The sequence below is a fragment of the Corvus moneduloides genome, chromosome 7 (genome assembly GCF_009650955.1).
Source record: "Corvus moneduloides isolate bCorMon1 chromosome 7, bCorMon1.pri, whole genome shotgun sequence".
In the NCBI taxonomy this organism is placed as follows: Eukaryota; Metazoa; Chordata; class Aves; order Passeriformes; family Corvidae; genus Corvus; species Corvus moneduloides.
The window spans coordinates 36,249,269-36,268,773 of NC_045482.1; the positions used below are offsets into that span (position 1 = coordinate 36,249,269).

Genomic DNA, 19,505 nt, shown 5'->3' on the forward strand with positions numbered 1-19,505 from the left:
GAGACCATCTTGCTGCCGGCCCCCACCCTACCCCGCAGCCTCTGAGACATTCCTACAGCCGCTTTCCAGAGAAATCCCACGCCGGCAGGGTGACTCACATCAGAAGACATTCCAGAAAGAAGAATAATTATGCCGTTGCTGGAATTGATGTAATGGTGTTTTTCAGGATGCTTTAATAGACATGAGTGATGTTTTGGCAGGCAATCGAAATAACCCTGGATATCTGATTGCATTACTGACTGCTACCAAGGACATCTCTGGGGAAAGGGACATTACTTAAGGTACTTTCTCCGTATTTTTAACTTGCTGGAGCTAAGTTTTAGCGCAGTATAGGGCCCTTTTTCAGAAGACAGACATATTGGAGAGCTTAACCAAGACATATAACAAACCAAACTCTAAACATATACAGATTCCAAGAGACAGGCCTGTGTAAACAACATCATAATTCCCTGGGTTATGTGCTGTTTAAAATAACATTCAGCTATGCATTCACCTCAAAAGATTGCCACTTAACGGCGTTGTTTCTTTTTGTAATCTTTATTGTTTAGGTTTACTATGGCTCTCCTTTTTTCCCCCTTTAGAAAACATAAACAATTCCCTTGTTTGCCCTGCGAGCGGGATCCCTGTGTCCTGGCAGCGCCTCCTCTGCACCATGGCCGGCCGAAAAGATAACAGCTAAGGACTGTGTTGAGCCTTCTCCCAGAAGTAAGTTTATTCTCCCTGCTCATATGTGTTTTACTACCATGTTCCTGAGGATGGTGTTTCTTGTTATTAATGATTACTACCAGTGTTTAAAGACATCGGTTGGAATCCTCTTGTTTAACACCCGCGCGATACCACTGAGGCCTTCATTTAGGCCATATATTAAAAAATGACAATAAAAGAAGCCCTGCACGCTGATGTTCCCGGGTTGTTTTGCAGAGCCCTGTCGTTTAGCTGCTCTCTGCAGGTAAATAGGTCTTTTTCTTGGTCTGGCACGTTGATAAGCCTTCACACTTGGCTGGGCTCGAGGTGCGTTTGTGCAAAGGCAGATTGTTTTAGTTAACATAATCAGTGAACTCACTGTTCTACCTGGATGTCTGGGAGAATTGCCAAGAGATTTCCCAACGTTTCAATCAGAGGCAGGGGCTATAAAGCTGTCAGTTTTCTTGTAGGCCAATTTGCCTTTGCCATGGTTCTAACGTTGTCCTCATTTTTAAAGAAATCAGCCCAGGCCTTTTGGGGTAATATTTTATGCTGGTTTCAATTTGAAGAAGAATGATTTCTTCTTCTTTCTTCTTCCTTTTCTTTTTTTACTTTTTATTGTAGAGATGCATTTTTAAAAGCCATTTCCTGACATAGGGAAATGCCCCACTTTAAGATTCTGATACAATAGTAATTAAAAAAGGGATTAAATAATTAATTAATACTCCATTTTTGTTCCCAGCAGTGGAGCCGAGCTCCTTTCACATAATGTACCAGCCTCAAGTAAATCTGTTCTTAAACAAAGAAATGAAGCTACTTAGGTCAAATGTTCAGAGTGATCTTGGTCTGCCTACTAATTAGAATCAGAGATATGTTAAACTACCTGAAAATAATTCACTTTCACGGGGAAAAAAAGTATACCTACAAGTTTATGGTTTGCAGGTCATTGTCATCTACCCTACTTCCACCTACCGCAATAAATTCCCATGAAATATCTACTACTGAGTACTGAACTTGGGGATTTCTTTTTCCCAAGCCTTCAGTATTTACCACCTTGTGCCAGATTATGTCATGTAACCTTCAACAGTGTTGTGACTTTTTTTAGTGGATGGCATGCATGGAGCAGGGGACCACATCCGCTTGAAATTTCTTTGATGTTCCCCACAGGAAGTTTTTCAGGATTTGGCCAGTTGGATGTTTTTCAAGTATTTTATCATGTTCAGGGCCTAGGACAACTGTTGGCTATTTTTGCAAGCTGATGATGAGAAAGGTGGACACGTTCATTCTGCTTTGCAATGCCTCCAGCTGCAGGGAGTGGTGGTGGCAAGGGTGATGCTGAGTGCATGGTCCTGCGTCAGCCTGCAGGACAGGTACATGGTGCCATCAAACATATTTTGCAAGATCGTCCCCAGTAAGTCCATAATTTTGAAGTTTTGGGTTCCTGAGGGTCAGTGCATCAAGAACTTGATGCAATGAAGCAGGAGGATGGTCACCCTGGGAGATAGGAGAGATGGGGTAAGTTCAGGTTGAACACTGGGGTTGTTCAGTCTGGAGAAGTCTCCAAGGAGATCCTAAAGCACTGTCCAGTACCTAAAGGTGCTACAACTGAGCAGTAGAGCTGGAGAGGGACTCTTTACAAGGGCCTGGAGTAACAGAACAAGGGCCTGGAGTGACAGAACAAGGAGGAGTGTCTTCAGACTGCAAGAGAGGCGGTTTAGATGGGATATTAGGAAGAAATGCCTCCCTGTGAGGGTAGTGAAGCCCTGGCACAGGTCGCTCAGAGAAGCTGTGCCTGCCCCATCCCTGAAAATGTTAAAGGCCAGGCTGGATGGGGCTCTGAGAATCCTGGTCTAATGGGAAACATCCCTGCCCATGGCAGGCAGGCTTGGAATGAGATGGTCTTTAAGGGTTGGGTCCCTTCCAACCCAAACCATTCTGGGATTCTACAATCACCTGTCATGGGAGGATTTCGCTCCTACCAGGAGCATATCAAGGCTTGATAAATTCACCTGTCGGAGGCTTCACACAGCTGATTTATTTGCCAAGACAGGTGGAGAGCTGCCCAGGCTTATCTCTGAGCAAAGTGGAATGAGAAGAGGCACATTAAAGAAGTTCTGCCTCTGATTGCAAAGACAAGAGCGCGACTGTTACAGCGCCGCAAATTAGCAGATGGTTTTAAACCAGCTCCCAAGCACTGAAATTAAAAGCACTTAATACAGGAATCATATTCTCTAGCTAAGGCACAACGGGACTCTGGTGAATTTAGTTTATAATGCTTCCGTGTTGTAACAGAAATTTGTCTTTTTGAGGCAATCAGGGGAGCCGCATTACAGCAGGACTTGCAAAGATTCGTGTTGGCGTCTGGTGGTAGCAAATGCATTAACTCTTTCATGTGAAACTCCTCTGCCAGTGCCATGGTTCCTTCTGTGCTGAGTTCAGTGGACCTCTGAGAAATACTGTTCAGTTCCAGGTGAATAAGAGATAGGTAACAAAATCTGCCACACGTTCATTTCTTGAAGAGAAAAAAGGATTTTATAAAGGAATTCTGTGTTGGACTGTTTCCTCTTGGAGTAATTGCAAATTTAACAATTACGCAAGTCAGCCTTTGGTGTTGTGGCTCAGCCACCAACCATATCCATGAACATTTAAATCAAGAATGCAATTTTTGGAGGACTATTATTGTCAAGAAGAAATAAAATTGTCCTATATTAATTAACATTTTCCTTATGCAAAGTGATATAGACATATAGGCATAGAATCCCAGAATGGTTTGGGTTGGAAGGGGCCTTAAAGATCCTTTCATTCCACTCCCTGTCATGGTCAGGGGCACCTTCCCCTATCCCAGGTTGCTCCAAGCCCTGTCCAAGCTGGCCTTGCACAGTTCCAGGGATTCAGAGGCAGCCACAGCTTCTCTGGGCAACTTGTGCCAGGGCCTCACTGCCCACACAGAGAAAAATTTCTTCCTAATATCCAATCTAAAGCTATTCTTTTTCAGTCTGAAGACACTCCCCCTTGTTCTGTCACTCCAAACCCTTGTAAGCAGTCTGTCTCCATCTTTCTTGTCAGGTCTCTCCAGGTACTGGAAGGCCACAATCAGGTCACCCCAAAACCTTCTCTTCTTCAGGCTGAAGAATCCCAATTCTCTCAGCCTTTCCTCATAGGAGAGACTGTCAGCCTTTTTTCCCTTTCTCTCAAACGTTGGCAAACACACCACAATACCCCGCATTGTAATGAGATAGCAGAGGAGCTGGCTGCCATGCTCATTACTGTTTCATTACTTGGTGATCAGGAGAGCTTTTTTCCATCAGTGCCTGATTTCTGTGTTATCAGGAAAAGGGCAAGATCTTTGATGTTTTGTAACATTCTTCAGCGCTACTAGAAAACTTGTTGTTTTCTTCCTTTTCAAGGATAAATCAGTGGTTTATAATTGATCTATAGCAGATCTTTCAGATTTAACCTAGGGTCATGTATAAAATATTAAATAGAGCCATTATAGGGGCTATGCTTTTTTAAAAAAACTGTATGGGTGTTAGCCTTTACATCCTAGACAAACTCCAACTCGGGTAATTAATTTTTTTCCTACATTCATTTTCCATGCAATTTTAATTGGGTACAATATTTTTCACTTCCTGTACAAAGTAATAGTGCATTTTCCTGTGCTGTGAAAGAGTTAATACATGCTGAGCTGGAGGTTGCTGCACTTCAGTAGTAAGTGAATCTGCTACGTATGTTTGAAGAAACCAGCACAGAAAAATGCCAAATCCTCTTGAAATAAGGTACCAAATTTGTCAGATGTTTTGGCATGCTGTAAAAGTTTAAAATTACATTAGCGGCATCCAAGTTATCACACACATATCCTAAAAAGCAGATTTTTTGTAGTGTTCAAATATTCAGCATGCGGCTCATCAGATTGCGTTAACCACCACTACAAAAGGGAAAGGAATCAATACGTATGTAAATGTAATTCTGGTTTAAAAATCTATTTTGGATTTCACTGTTGCCATGCTAAAAGGCATTGTAAACTGCAACAGACCCATTTCCTACGGGTTGGCTTCCCTCTGCCACCGGAGCAAGTGGAGCACATGGCTCTCCAGAAGAGGAGAGCAGTGAAATGAGGGCTGGTGTTAATCATTTCCAGGAGATCTTGTTCCACGTTGAGGAGGTGCCTAGAGATGTAACATGTTCGAGAGGTTTTCCTGGACTTTGGAAATCACATAGATTGTTTAAACATTTATTATGGATTGCATAGCATGGGCAAAACATACTTTGGTTTTTGGATTAGGCAACAAATGTTGTCATTAACACCAGACTCTGTCTGATTTAAGAAATCTGAGTCAGTTATCTGAGGCTGTGAGATCCATTAGCAAATTTTTCTCCATCTGTAGAAGATCATACAGGTCACCTAGAATTATATTTTCTATTTTTCTAATCTGGAAGATGCAACCCGATTCAAAATATTCACAAAGTCTGAAGTTATATGTACAAAAAAGAGCAGAAAAATAACATTTTCCCCAAGCAGTGGTCCTTGAAGTTGTTTACATTCATCTATATCAATAAAATCAAAAGCCGGGTGTTCTTCCTCATTCTCTCCTTTGTATATTGTATTTGTTTCCTTTGAAATGAGTTGGCACTGAAGAGAATAATGATTGAAATCCCAAAGGTGACAGAATCTGACCCTGACAAGGGCTGAGAAGTTTGTCTGAGCACAGCAAGGGAGTGAGACCCGGGAAGCGCTCAGGGGACAACAGTCACCCCAAGAGTGAAGTGCAGAAGGGTGTGGCAAGGATGGGAGCTGCCCTTGGGTAGCCCCAAAAGATGTTAATTGCTCCAAGATGACATTTCCCCTATTAAAATTTGCTCACTGTGATGCCAGGTACAGAAACCTCAAAAAAAAATCTTCACAAAAGCGAAGAACGTGAGGGGAGTTTTGGATTGGTTTGCTAACAGATGCCTGGGGGGATCAGAAAGGCCATGTGGACAGACATAAGGATTTAAACCAATTTAGGAGATAAAGAGGAGGTGAGAGAAGGCAGAGGTGAGACAGAACAGAGGCTGCCTGGTTAAGTAGTGGGGTTAGGGAGAAAGAGTCCTGGCTCATGAAGGTACCTCATTGAAGGAGAGGTTCACTCCCAGTCCTCCAACAAAGCATTTGCCCACAGCACAGTTTTGCCCAGGAATTCATATTAAAATGCAAAGCATTTTGTAGAAACAAAATCTCAGTGAAGAAACTTTTGTGCATTAAGTACAGGCATGTTATCAACAGGGAAAGTTATTCATAAAAATATGATCAGAGAATATTCTGCCTTTTAAATTCATCATTGAATAGCCACGGTGGAGTTTTGGTTTGCTTATGCTGAGCACCCAAAGAGAGGTCCTCCAGAATATTTGAGGATAATCTGTGGGGATTTTTGCTTCATCTGTACCTTTCCTCTTGGAATTTAGTTTTCTTGCTGTAATCTGAGCGCCACTTTAGGTCAGTCAGAAATATTTATTACTTTATTAGAGGGAACTACCTTTACTGCTCCTGCAGCAAGGTTTTTGGGAATCAGCCCAAAACCATCATGAGGAATGCTGTGCTTTGTGGACTAAAGCAATGTAAATGCAATTATACACAATTATGCAATTTTATCCTTGTGTTTAAGACAGTAACAAACATTCTAGCTTTATGGGGGCTTCGTGTGCTCTTGCACACTCAGTGATGCATTATGGCACACGCCAGCACACTGTGAAATGCCACACCATGGCACATGACACCGAGTTCCCCAGGAGTGTTCAGGAGATGGTTTGGTGTGGAGAGCAGCTGTGCAGAGCTGTACACTGTTGGTCTTTCAATATCAATATTCCCATGTGGAAATGAGTGAGGAGATCCACCGTTTTCAGGTGACTCTGGGAGGACAGCAAGAAATAGGTCTGTGTTATCTCCAGGTTAGCATTGGTATAGAAAAGTATTAGAGAGAGGAATGTTCAGTACCCAGTAAAGAGAAAGGGAAACTCTGTGTCCTCAGGATCTCCCTTTTCTCCCCACATGATTTGCAGGTGGAGTAAAGGCAATGCAGCAAGGAGGGGGCTGATGATTTCTCATCTCATGCTTTTACCACTGGGATATATTTCCTCTTTGTCTTTCCCCTCCCTCTACCCCAAATGCCAGACAATGATGCTTCTTTCCTCATTCTCTTTTGAAACATTGATGTAGAAGGCTTGGAAAACCAAAATTTTTAATATGAAGCAATAGCCCCGTAGAACTCATTAAATATAACATTTTTTTTTCTCTCCATCTTTATTTGGAACTAAAAATATTTATTTCCACTTCTATTGCTGTATCCCATCTCCAAATTTACAATCTTTCAACTACTCTATGACTCCATTGTGACTCTATCCAATGATTAATGTGGGATTAATAACTTTGTCCAGTGAATGTTGGTGTAAAGGAGTGACTGCGGCTGACTGTGCCCCTGTTAATGACATGTTTCTATTGGTTTGGAGAGCAAATTATTGTGTGCCTCACCTACTCAGAAACAGCTGTTCCAAGGAAAGACAGAGTATTAGACTGTATCTTCAGGAACAATCTGTTTTCTGTCTGTAATTAATATGTTCCGGATTGTTTGGCTACTTTGGTCAGTGCATCACAAACTGGGCTATTATGCTCAAAGCTACTTTTGGGACATCCAGTTATAGCTTCTTCTGAAAGCATTGAGAGCAACCCCTGTAAATCACTGTGGGTTTGAGTAAGTATCCAGCTTTGCCTAAACCATGCCAGGTTTCTGTAAGAAGTGATGAGCTATCACTGGGTAAAAAAAAAAATGTATCCTTGATTCACACCTCGCTGGTATAAATCCTGCTCCAATTTTAAAAGCACCTTGTTATAACAGTGTTGGACAGAGGAATTCTTGAGGCTAGGTGACATTTGCAGCCTATGATACTGGTGTATCTGTGCTGTGTATCCATCAACATTTGGCATTTAAGAAAATCTGCTCATCCTCGCATCGCCTGTTAAACACTCACTCTATTAGCAAAAAAAAAAAAAAAAGAGGAAAGTGAAAAAGAAGAAAATAATCCTCTTTGCATTTGAGTTTTAACAAGCAAAAAAGGGGTCAGTGTGACCACAACAGTGTGAAATCAGCCCCAAACGACCTCAGGAACATGTACACCTTGAAGCCAAAGGTGGGTTAAAATGACTTATTTTTTGTCCACGAATTCATGCTGGAATAACTTGCTCTCTTTAGTGTGCACAGCTGTATTATCCCGGGGCAGTTTTTGGCTTGGTGTGAATTTACACATCTGTCAGATCGCTTGGAGATCCATAGGCAAGATGTAGACCTCGGGAACATTGTGTGGATTTGGGATGTTTCCTGTAGGAGCTGGGAAGCGATGAAGAACGAAAGGCTCGCCTTCTCTCCTCCCTACCCATCACCCTCTGCTCCAAGGAACAGGACAAAAGCATGTCTGTTCACAGGTGATTTTAGGCTCTGCTTCAAGATTTCATTCTTAATTCAAACCCACATTTTTTAGTTCAGAACTGCTAATTTAAAACTGCATGTGCAGTCCCTCCAGTTTATTCCAGATAGCGGTCCCCAAGGGGTGTTTAAATCTGTGTTAAGCACCAGAGGTTTGTCTGGTTTTTTGGAAGCATAAACTGAGCATCAGACTATGAATACTGAAAGCTAATCTAGGGATTCAACCATGGATCAAATTCCTTTTCTTCTCCTAGTTTCTTTTCTCTTCATGAAAGGAGATGATGGTCTCTCCTCCAGGTAAAAGGTAATAGGACAAGAGGAAATGGCCTCAAATTGTGCCAGGGGATGTTTAGGTTGGACATTAGGGAAGATTGCTTCACCAAAAGCATTGTCATGCCCTGGCACGGCTGCCCAGGGCAGTAGTGGAGTACCCATCCCTGGAGGGATTTAAAAGCCATGTGGATGTGGCACTTGGGGACATGGTTAATACTGGGCTTGACAGTGCTGGGGGAATGGCTGGACTCGATAAACTTAGAGGTCTTTCCTAACCTAAATGATTCTATAATTTTATTCTATAATTATATATTTCTTTAGTCATTTCTATCCTGTCTTTTTTCCTGCACTACCGTTCACAGTTGCTCAGCTCCCTAATTTTCTCTGTCTTCTAAACCAAGGGAATTTCCCCTGATTTCTCAAGGCACTCTGCTTTATGCATGATCCTGATTTCATCTCCAGAGCTCTTCAAACCTTCCAGTGCTGTGCCATGGCCTGAGCTGGAGCCTTGCAACCACTCAATTCCTGCACCTGCCTCTGCTACCAGCTTCCCAGGTGTCCTTTGGACTATTCTAATTTATTCCCTAAATGGTGCTTTTACGCCACTCTGGCCTCTAACTTACATCTGAAATTGCTGCCATGTATTTTAATGTATAATGAATTTTGAGATGCAGTTTCTCTGCTGCATAAAATACAGTTGCATCGTTCATGAAGCAAAATATTTTTTTAATTCATATCCCTGGAATAAGCCAAAAAAACATAATTTTTCTTTAATTTTTATAGAGGGAGAGTAAACACAGTAGAGCTGGAGAGGGTTTTCTTGTTTGCAGAGCCCCATTGCAGCATTTGGGGCTGTGTCGAGTGTGTTGGTGAAGCGAGAGGCGAGGCGGATGTGCTCGCTTGGATTGGTTTTGGGGGAGGTTGTGCGTAGCTTGCAGTGGAGCTGGCACAGCTTCCAGGCCTGGGGTTAAGTTGCTCAGTTTGGTTCAATTGGTAATTAATAAGAGCAATGGCCAATTTGACTTTATACCATGTGTCTGTCTGTGTGGAACCTGGCACACGCAATCCTCCTTCCTACCCAGCATGATGGTCAGTGTATTTTTCGGCATTCTGGGAACTGGGAAGCGTATGGAGTTTTTGGTGAAGGGGAATAATCCTTCTGGCCCCTGACACAGGTTTAAAATGGTGGTTAAATGTGACTTTCAAAACATTTCTGGAGTGCTGTTGTAGGCTCACCTCCGACAGCTTCCAGATTTCAGCAGACAGGTCCCTCACAGTTTCAGGGCAGCATCACAGCAGTTGGGTTGTCTTGTAAACCCAGAAGGGGCCACCAACATTTTGGTGCAAGACTTCCCCCCACACCCCTCCAAAGAGGAACATCTGCTCCTTAGCATGCTGCTCATTTCCATGGCAGGACTCCAGTTGCTCTTCCAACGCGGAGCTCGGCAATAGTAGTGCTGGTGTCTGAGCTCTGGAACAAACCAAGTGGTTTGCGTGTGCTTTTGTGTGCCATGAGTTATTTCTACTGTGTGCTTATTTATAATAATGGGCATTCATTATTATGAGGGAGCTTTTTTTGCTCAGGAATCATCACAGTACACACTGTAAATGCATCTTGACAATAGTTTGCGTTTGTAGATTATGGACTCATAATACGTATTTATTTGTGTGTATAAAACCGTAATACCAAATGCATAGTAAAAAAAAAAAAAAAAGAAAGAAAACCAACCCAAAAACAAACCTTAGGAAATTACATGAACAGTAGTTCCATTTAAAATATCATATCTTGGCCAATTTTGTTATGTCCAAATATCCTAGTCACATTGTAGACTAACAGCCTGCCAAATTTCACTTAAAAGCACAGCCAATTTTTAAGTTACAGAAGCACAAAGAGCAGTGGAATGTTCTTTTTTAGGACTCCTCTAACTTAAACAAAAATTATAAGGTTTTTATTGTTTTGCTTAAATCCAAGGGAAAAAAAAATTTGCTGCAACTCAGCCTGAATCTCACTGCAGAGTTCAGCATTTGGCTGTCCTACACGAGCAGAGTGTGCTACTTAAAACAAGTTGATTTGCTCCTTAGAAGTTCAAAGCCCATGCAAAAGCAAATCTATTAGTAAATATGAGGCAGTCAGAGGAATTTTTATTAATGGAATCTAGCTTTATTTATTTATTCCCACCCCCCCTCCAAGCAGAGCAGTTCTCCCATTGGACTATTAACTAGAGATATTTTCCCTGCTGACTGCTGCTCTGAATTGGGGTCTTTTTAGAGGCTTTATCTTGCTCTTTTCAGATTGTAACAGGATACACTGTCTCACTCCCAGTGCAATAAAGAGAAAGTTTAAAATAACCTGAAGTAAGAAACACTGACTTTTTTTTTTTTGCTCCTAGCAGTGATGATCAGGAACTAGTATTAAAATACCTTAAAGGAAAGAAAATAATATTCAAATTGTGGACATAACCCCAAATGTTGCATTAAAGTATTGTGATTGTGGGGTGGGTTGTTTTTTTTTTTAATTTTAACTAAGGTTTTGTTGTCAGGGAGGAAAAAACCTCACTTTTAAGATTTCTCATCTAAATACTAAAAATCATTTTCCACTGGCATCAAAGGAACAAATGCATGGATTCATTAGAATAATTACAAGAAAAAAAAAAAAAAAAAGGAGGAAAATGGAACCAGTGTGTTAAAATCTCCATTTTAGCTCTGTATACTGCCTGCCATGCGGGGGGAAAACAGTTAATTAGGACAGCAAAAGACAGCACAGACCGAAAATGTGCTGTGTGACAAAGGTGGCAGAACTCGCCAAAGATTCGGATTGAAGGAGGAAGTTACAACCACCCCTGTAAAATGGCTTAAAAAATAATGAATACATGTACTAAAAAAATTTTTAAAACGTATCTTTAAAAGCCCCCCTAGCAATCCCCCACCACTTGGTTAGGATATTTCCGAAAGGTTACGGCTGTAAAATAGTATTTATTTCTCTGTGCTGCGCAGGCGGCTGCTGCTCCCTCGGCGCTCCCCGCGCCGCCTCCAGCCCCGCGCCCCGATCCCATTCCCGTTCCTTATTCCCAGAGCAGCTCCCAGCCCGCGTGGCCAATCGGGGCGGCAGCGCCGGCCCAGGACCGAGCTTGGTGCTGAGCTCCAAATGTGATTCCAGCCCTGACAGGGGGATTATAGGAAACAGATGACTTACGCTTCTAATTTGTGGCCTTAAATTGCAAACAGAATTTCAGGAGTCGAGCGGAGTAATAAATGGCAATAGAGAAAGCCACACACAGCCAAATCAGTATGTGGTGGTTGTAGGTTAAACTAAATAGGAAGAGACAGGTTATGATGGTTTAGTGTATTACAGAGAAGAAAGTCTTAAATTACTGGTGCTGAGAGGTATTGCGCTGTGGCAGACAGTATTGCATTGTGTAGTCTGCAGATATCACAAGCAGAACAATAAAAAAGCAGGTTTAGCATAAAACCTGTTGCTGGACAAATCTTTTTTTCCTTCCCCTCAAAATGGAAGCGGTGTTTTATGTTTGTTTTGACCTTAACTATATGCTTGCCCCTTAACATCTGTTTTCTACTGTTGCAGTTTTTCACACCAAATTAACTGTCAGGGCTTCAGATAAAATAAAGTTGAAAATACCTCCAAATTTTTTTTTTTTGGTGGCTTTCAAGACTAGAAGAGTGTCCTGTTACTCTTCCCGTCCTTATCTCCCACAGGCATAAAATATATTCTGTTAAACATTTTCAAACTGTTAAAAATTGGAGTGGCAGATTTTAAACTTTCTTCCTTCTTTTTTTCCTCCCCTTTTTGCTGATGGCATCTCTGCCAGCCGCTGCTTTTTGTGCAGTGGCATCAGAGTGTGTTTTGAGGAGGTTTTTACTCTTTCCCGCTGGATCTGCTGACTTCTTTTGTTATCATTTGTAGCTCCTGGTTCTGAAAAGCTTTGGTGTGTTTATTTAATGATGATTTGTATCAAAAGCTTGCTCCACGGTGTTAATTGGTGCATGCTCCTTGTAAGCCTTAAATGATAAAGATATATTCTTAGACCCCAGAGTGGTTTCAGCTCTGATATGCCAGTGACTAATGTGGGATTTGCTTTTTTTTTCATCCAGTACAAGAGGGAAGGAGAGATGAGGAATATGCTTAAAGGTCTGGAGGAATAGCTGGTACCACAAAGGCATATGTCAATTGTTAGTATTTCTTAAGCCTCTTAATTTGAAGATGTATTTTTTAAAATGAAATGAGTCTTGTCTTTAACAATATGTGATCTCTGGAGCCTCTGGAAGCTGTTAGAAAAACATTCCCATTACACACTGAGTAACGTGCCAGTATTATCCTACCACCCGGATAATATTGCCCTAAAATGACAACTGGCCAGACCTCCAAAGAGCATTAACTCAAAGGTTTAAAACAAGAGAGGAGAAATAAACCTTTGGCTCCCCGGTGCTTTGCATTCCTGTGCTGTGCAGGACCCTAATCTGTGCAACCTGTAGTCTCCATCCTGGTGATTTCCCACTCGAAGGAACCCTTTAGTGATTCAGGGCATTGTATCAGGGCCAGCATTGACGTTTCATTCCAGGCAGCGGAGCCTGCCTGCATTTGAATGAACATAACTGTTATTATTGCAAAATGATTATTGTTTTAAGCGGGTCTTTTGATTATCATTGAAAATGACTGGCTAAATACATTTTGATTAATCACTTGCAAAAATTATGCTTGTTAGAGCTGTTTTATATTCTCAGTCGCTGTGCTCTCACTGTAGGTTGTAGCTATTTCTTTACAGCTGAAGATTTTTTCCCTTTAAGTCACCTGGTGAGAAAGGAAAACAAATCTTAGTTGAAAGCTTTTGTCTGTGAGACAGACTCCTCTTTTCATCCCTATGTCCTTTAAAAAAATGCTCAATTATTGTCTGTGCCATGGAGGAAAGAATGGGGCCTACACAGGACCTGAACCTTTTCAGACAGGAGATGGCTTTTGTTTTTGCACCCCATCAACACTGCTCACCTAATTAAATCTGATATCTCTGGCTGAAGCAAAATGATTTGTTAATAGTTCTTTGGGAATTTCCTTAATGAGTTTAGATGTCTTTTGTATGGTACATGTGGGGGTATTTTGCAAATGGAGCTGAAAAAGAAGAAAAAAAAAAAAGAAAGAAAAATGGGGCAAAGAGAGAGGAGAAAGAGCACCAAAGCGAGGAGCAAGGTGTGGGCTGACGGCGGGTCCTGGTGGGCTGCCGCCAGTCATTAGCCGGGAACACGCGGCAGCGGTGCCGGGGAAGAGCCCTCCCCATCCCACACAGCCAGGGACATCTGTCAGGGACTCGGATATTACACCTTGATCAGGCCGAGACAGTGACACCATTTTCTTTAACAAACACCAGCAGCTTTTCTTTCTCCTTTATTTTAACATTTCTCAGGGGTTGGATTCCCTTTCTTCTCCTGCTCTGCTGAGAGTAAAAGGAGCTTGTTAACTTGCTTAGATATTTTGACTGCTGATGCACTTTGGCCACTTGCCTATGGTAACAGTGTCAAAGCATTACTTGGGATAATTGCTATATTTGCAGTCTGAAGAGTGCTCTGACTTAGTGTTCAAGCTGCTGAATAAAAAAGAAATTGTCATTTTGGAAGAAATCTGTGAATTACCCTCCCAGTTAAAAAAGCGCACAATTTTCAAAATGTCTTTTCCCCTTGTGTTCAAGCATAATGTTATTCAGATAATTAACATTTTAATAACTCGCTTAAAATATGAGAGCGGCTTAAAAGGCTCTGGTTTCAGTAGGGTTTTGTTTTGTTTTTATTTTTAGCTTTGGGGATTAACCACTATGGGGCTCTATTTCTTCATTCTGTGCATACCCAAAAGTACCCACTGGTCCATAAAAACACCGTGAGCTTCCAGCTTGGGCTTTTCAAAGGATGCAGGATCCAGCTCAGAGTTTTCACCAAGTTTACTTATCTTCCTAGTTTCACACTTTGAACTAATACTGTAAAATACCAGTGTTCTTGTAATTATGAAATAACTGGGATATTAAAAATATTAGTTAGGTTGTCAATTGTGGCTCAAGCCATACAGTATATGGATAGCCCATGACAATTTTTTGATGGCCCTTCATTTAGTAACTATGTGAATAATTTATAGGTGCTCTTATGGCATCCATTTTCCACGTGGAAGTCGAGACTATAATGGAACTTAATTGTATGAATGCTCCATAAGAAATAGCACCTTTAAACGATATTTGTTACGCATTACACCTTTCTGAAAGGTTTGTGTGTCCCACTTGTTGTGCAGTCTTTTTCTTTGAGATATTAGAACAGATACCATGGACAGGCTTTGGTCTAGGAGAAAGTCCAGATTTCTTCTAGACTCACTGGATGTCCTTGAGCTTCCCCTGATCCCCCTCCAGCAGAGGCACATGGCAGGATCTGGTTGGGACAAGGGGTTTCAATCCAAGGACCGTGGATTCCAGATCAAGTCAACACTGCCACCAGCAGCTCAGGGCAAAGGCAGGAGAAGATGAGCCAAGCACACGTTGCTTCTTGTGGCCCCTTTATTGTCAAGTTTGCCCCAAAACTCTAAAACAGAAAGTAAAGAGAACAGAATGATATGTTCTGATAGTCGGAATTGTGCTTCAAATCCTACTTATCTGGATTCACACTTTTAAAATTGCACTGGATCACAGTATCACAGCACCCAGGCAATTGTTGAATCATGGAATCCCACAATGGTTTGGTTGGAAGGAACCTTGAAGACCATCTTGTTACAACCCTCTTGCCAAGGACAAGGCCACCTTCCAATGGACCAGCTTGCTCCAAGCCTGGCCTTGAACACTTCCAGGGATGGAGAGTTTAGCAGGCTAAACCTGCTGGGAAATCCATCATTTAATATGATCTAAAGGACATCCAGCAGGAGAAACAGAGCGATGAAAGGCTTGAGTGAACCTTTCCAATGCCCATCCTCAAGGCCAAGTTAATCAGCCTAGAAATTACTGGTTATCATCAGCCTGGCCGCTGATCCTCGCTTACCTGTGTTCAGTTTCAGTCCTGTTACATCTGGCTCCTGTCGTTTTATGGCACACTGATAAAAAGCTATTGATTCAATCAAAATTATGTAGCCAGGACAGTGCTTGGCCCCAGGAAATCTTGCAGGGAAGCACCTAGCAAAATTACTCATCCTGCATTTTTTCTGTTGCTCGTGGGCTTCAGCACTTGCCCACTCTAATGCAAAGTGAAGCATACTTTGTTCTACTGCCTCCAGATACCTTGTGTGGCTGCCTGATGCACTCTGATGTGCACTTCACCTGGCATTTGGAAGTATTTATTTAACACAGGCATGATTACTTCTCTTGCGGTGTTAATTCTGAAAAACGCTGAGCTCTTCCAAAAAGTGCTGATTGCTCTCCTGACAGACAAGGTGGCAAAGGGGAAAGGTGCAGGGTCCCAGATGATGTGGCCCGAGGCTGTTGGTGGGGAGGGTTTAATGTGCATGACAAATTTGCTGCTAACAAAATTGTTCAGGGGCCAGATTTTACTCTGGGTTATGTGGATTTGAATTTGCAGCGCTTCCAGAGGGTTCATCTGTTACTGGAAATTTCAAACGTGGGGTAGGTCAGAATCTGCCTGTCTGTGTTTTGGGGTGTATTCTGCTCAGGGAGAGAAACACTGCCCATTTTAACTCTTTCTTTACTTAATTATTCCTTTATACTTACCTTTTTCCTTTTAAAAGAGCTCTTTTCATTTTAGTTTTTTTAAATTTCAATTGCCTATCCTGATAATTTACAAACTACTTCTGCATTAAAAAATAAAAGCAAACCAAAACTACCCCATTAAAAGAAAAAACAAAAAACAAACCACCCTTCCAAACACAAAAAATCCCCAAAGTTGAATAGTATGAAAGCAAAGCTCCTTTCTGTTCGGGTAGGATCACCAGGGCTGGGATAAGCCCCTTGCAATATTATACATATTTGAAACATGAGAGCTATTGTTTTGAAGCTTTACTATGTTATTGTCCTGCTTGTCTGAGTAAGAAGCGTGTATCTCTGGTGGATGGAGGTTAGCTAAGTAAGTCATGCATAGATGGAATTTATTAAGTTTGCATGGTAGTGACAGCTGTGAGTGGGAACAGTAACTCTGAACGTGCCAGGGCTGAGAAAGGGAAGGAATTTTCATATGTGTCTTAAAGGAAAATGGTGGGGTAATGGTGAGAGCTCTTCTAATCACTCCATCTCATTACCAAGGGAGAAAGTCACCGAAATTATTTTTAAAGTGTAATAGTCTGGCAGAGAGCTGCCTTTGGGCAAGCTCACCAGGCAGATGAGGACAGGGAAGAGTCGGGTTCTGTTGAGAACCACTGAAAATCGGCAGTTTAATACAAATCCATTCAAAAGGAGTTATAAATATACATCAGTGCAATGTAGGAACTAGTTAAGTTATCTGTTAAATTGGCTAAAAATGTTTTTTAAATATAGAATTCACCCCCAAATCACTTCCTAACCATCTCATCTTCAGGAGCTTCTCGTGGAAACACTTTTTTTCCCTTTCTTTATTTTGCATTCCCTCTCTGCCTCCTGAGATGAAACTCACCTTTGCTGCTGGATCATTAAAATGGCAGCTGTCACTTAGAGGGAGACAAATTCCAGTTGCTGGGGCTGATCCTGGCAGGGCTGTGTATGCAGAGAAAGGTCAGCCTGGCTTGTGAGAGCCAGGGATGGGCTGCCTGGGGAGCAGAGCAGACCCAGGCAGGGACAGAGGAGAAACGGTGGAAAAGGGGAAAATATTTATTAATGACACACCTGATATTAAGCCAGCTCATCCTGCTGGTTTATTGCTGTGGTTGTGGTGAATCAGACAAGCAACAGAACCCGTCTGGAGCAGGGATGCTCCAACCCAAAAATAGCGAGAGGAGCTATCTCCTGCCTCCCAATGCTGCCTGGAGCAGCTCCAGGGCAGAACATCCTGACACGGCTTTTTAATGCCCCTTTGAAACCCAAGATCCATCTCTGGCACCTGTGGGGCTACCAAAATGTGAGGTGATCCCTCTGCACCTCCTTTGCCACCCCTTTGTGCCCTTCCTCCTCTTGCTGCACCTGGCTGCACCTGGGAGCCCATCCCTGTACATTGTACATATCAGAAATGCCACAGGATGGGCAAAACCTTTTCATGTGGTTTAAGTATAAATCTGACCAGCAGAACACGACGTCTGCCCTGTTTTTTTAAAACAGGTTTGCTTGTCCCTTTTGTTTGATATTATATATATTTTTAAAACAACCCTTCCTCTTCATAGCTCTCAGCACCATTCAGATTTTTTTTTTTCAGGCAGATTAAAATTAATTCTAATTTTAGAGAGCTCTTTAGGTGGCATCTTTTAATTTTCACCTTTTCCAGGGCTTTTGTTGCAGCCTAAAAATGAGTTTACGGTAGGTTAAATCCATGTTTTTAATGAAGCACTTCTTGCTCTCTGCTTTTTTTTTGTTGTTAGACCACATAGGATATGTTCTGTTGATGTGTGGGGACTTATGATTAGATGAGAATTTACCTCTGAGGAAGCTCAGATTATCACACATAAAGCATCAGAAATAGAGAAATGATGTGCACAACCATGAAAAAAACAATGGATCTTATCTTTAGTTTTTTTCCTAATCACCCTCCAGCATCACTACAGCAGTTAAGTTGCCTCAGGGCTCGCTAGGATTTGTAGTTTATTATAACATTGATAAGAGCAGCTGAGCGAGCAGTGAACTGGATGTTTGGTAAATATTAGTTTGAATTCGTGGCAGAATTTTGATCCGGCGTGTTCACAGTCCTCCTGCATTTATGAAGTTCACTGCAAAATTGCACTGCATTGACTAGTTTGGCAAATTTTGTGTGTGTGTGTGATTTTTGCCTGAGCAGGGAACTAGCCCGTGTAGATCAAACAGCTCTCGCTGTGGCTGGAAACATAGTTTGAAGTTGACGTTCTGTCTGTCACATGAATTCCATATTTCACTTAATAAGCTATGCAAATGGTGGATTTCATGTTTGGCTTTTTTGTAGTGTTGACTTTGAGTTTTGAATAACATCCAGGCTTAATAGTTTGATTAGTGAAATTAGAGAATAATTGGGAAGAGCAAATCGTTGCTTTTGTGATCTGTTGGTGAATCATTTGGATGAAACTGTTCCCTGTGCCTCGTTTCCTTGTCTTATATTTTGACACTTGATGCCACATCATTCAGGGATTACCCTGAGGAGCTTTCTCTTCCTTTGCAGGGAAGTAAAACAACCCCCCCCCACCTATAGTGGGAAGCCCAGGGCTGAGTGGGAATACCAGCACTACCTTAATGCTACCTAATGGATGTCACCTCCGTGGATTTATGAATCCCACTGCATCTAAATAATGGAGGAGAAGTGATGCAATACCCTTCACCCCTTGTTCTTTGTGGCTTGCTGGCACTGGGGTCTGAAAGTAGCTTCTTCTCATCCGAATTCTCTGTTTGATGGGAATTTTAGCATTCATATTTTTTTCTAGATTTGTCAATTAAGAAATTCTGGGTTAGACTGTTTTAAAGAAGGAGATGAAGTAATGCAGGAGCTAAACCAAAATTTTAAGTCCACACTTTTTTCCTCTTAAGTAACTAATGAAGACCTGTTATAAACCCCACTGTGAAACACACAGGTACAATAGGTTGCAAAAATGCTGAGTTCCTTTGGGTTTGCAGCATCTGCCTGGCAGTAGGGAGGCAGAAGATCGTGCCTGATGTAAACCTGAGCTCACATGTGGCCGAGACCCAAGTGCCCAACCTGCCAGAGCCATCTCTGCTCCCCAGAGCTGGGCCATGCCAAGCAGTGCCACATCTGGGCCTCACATCTGCATGGCAAAGAAACCTCCATTGCCTTCCTGAGGGCTGTTTGTAGGCTCATTAGAATAAATAAATAAATACATGGAGGAAGAAAAAAAGCCTCAAATCTCAGCTGATCAGGTCTTGCTGGATAATTTAGCAAAAGTGCACATATTCTGCCCACTTTAGCAGAAGGGAGGAATTTCTTCCAGGATTTTCCAGACTAAGAAAGTCTGTCGGTGCTGTGAACCAAAGGAGGAAGAAGCAGAAAAAAACTCCCATTCATGCT

The 19,505-nt window shown here is 41.9% G+C and overlaps 1 long non-coding RNA gene across 1 annotated transcript in view; it reads left to right on the forward strand.

Moving 5' to 3' along the window:
- The window catches only part of LOC116446904, a 70,733-nt gene that overhangs the window by 1,604 nt on the left and 49,624 nt on the right, over window positions 1-19,505 (forward strand). The window contains exon 2 of the long non-coding RNA XR_004241430.1: window positions 582-705. This is a non-coding gene — a long non-coding RNA (uncharacterized LOC116446904). The remainder of the gene's footprint in view (window positions 1-581; window positions 706-19,505) is intronic.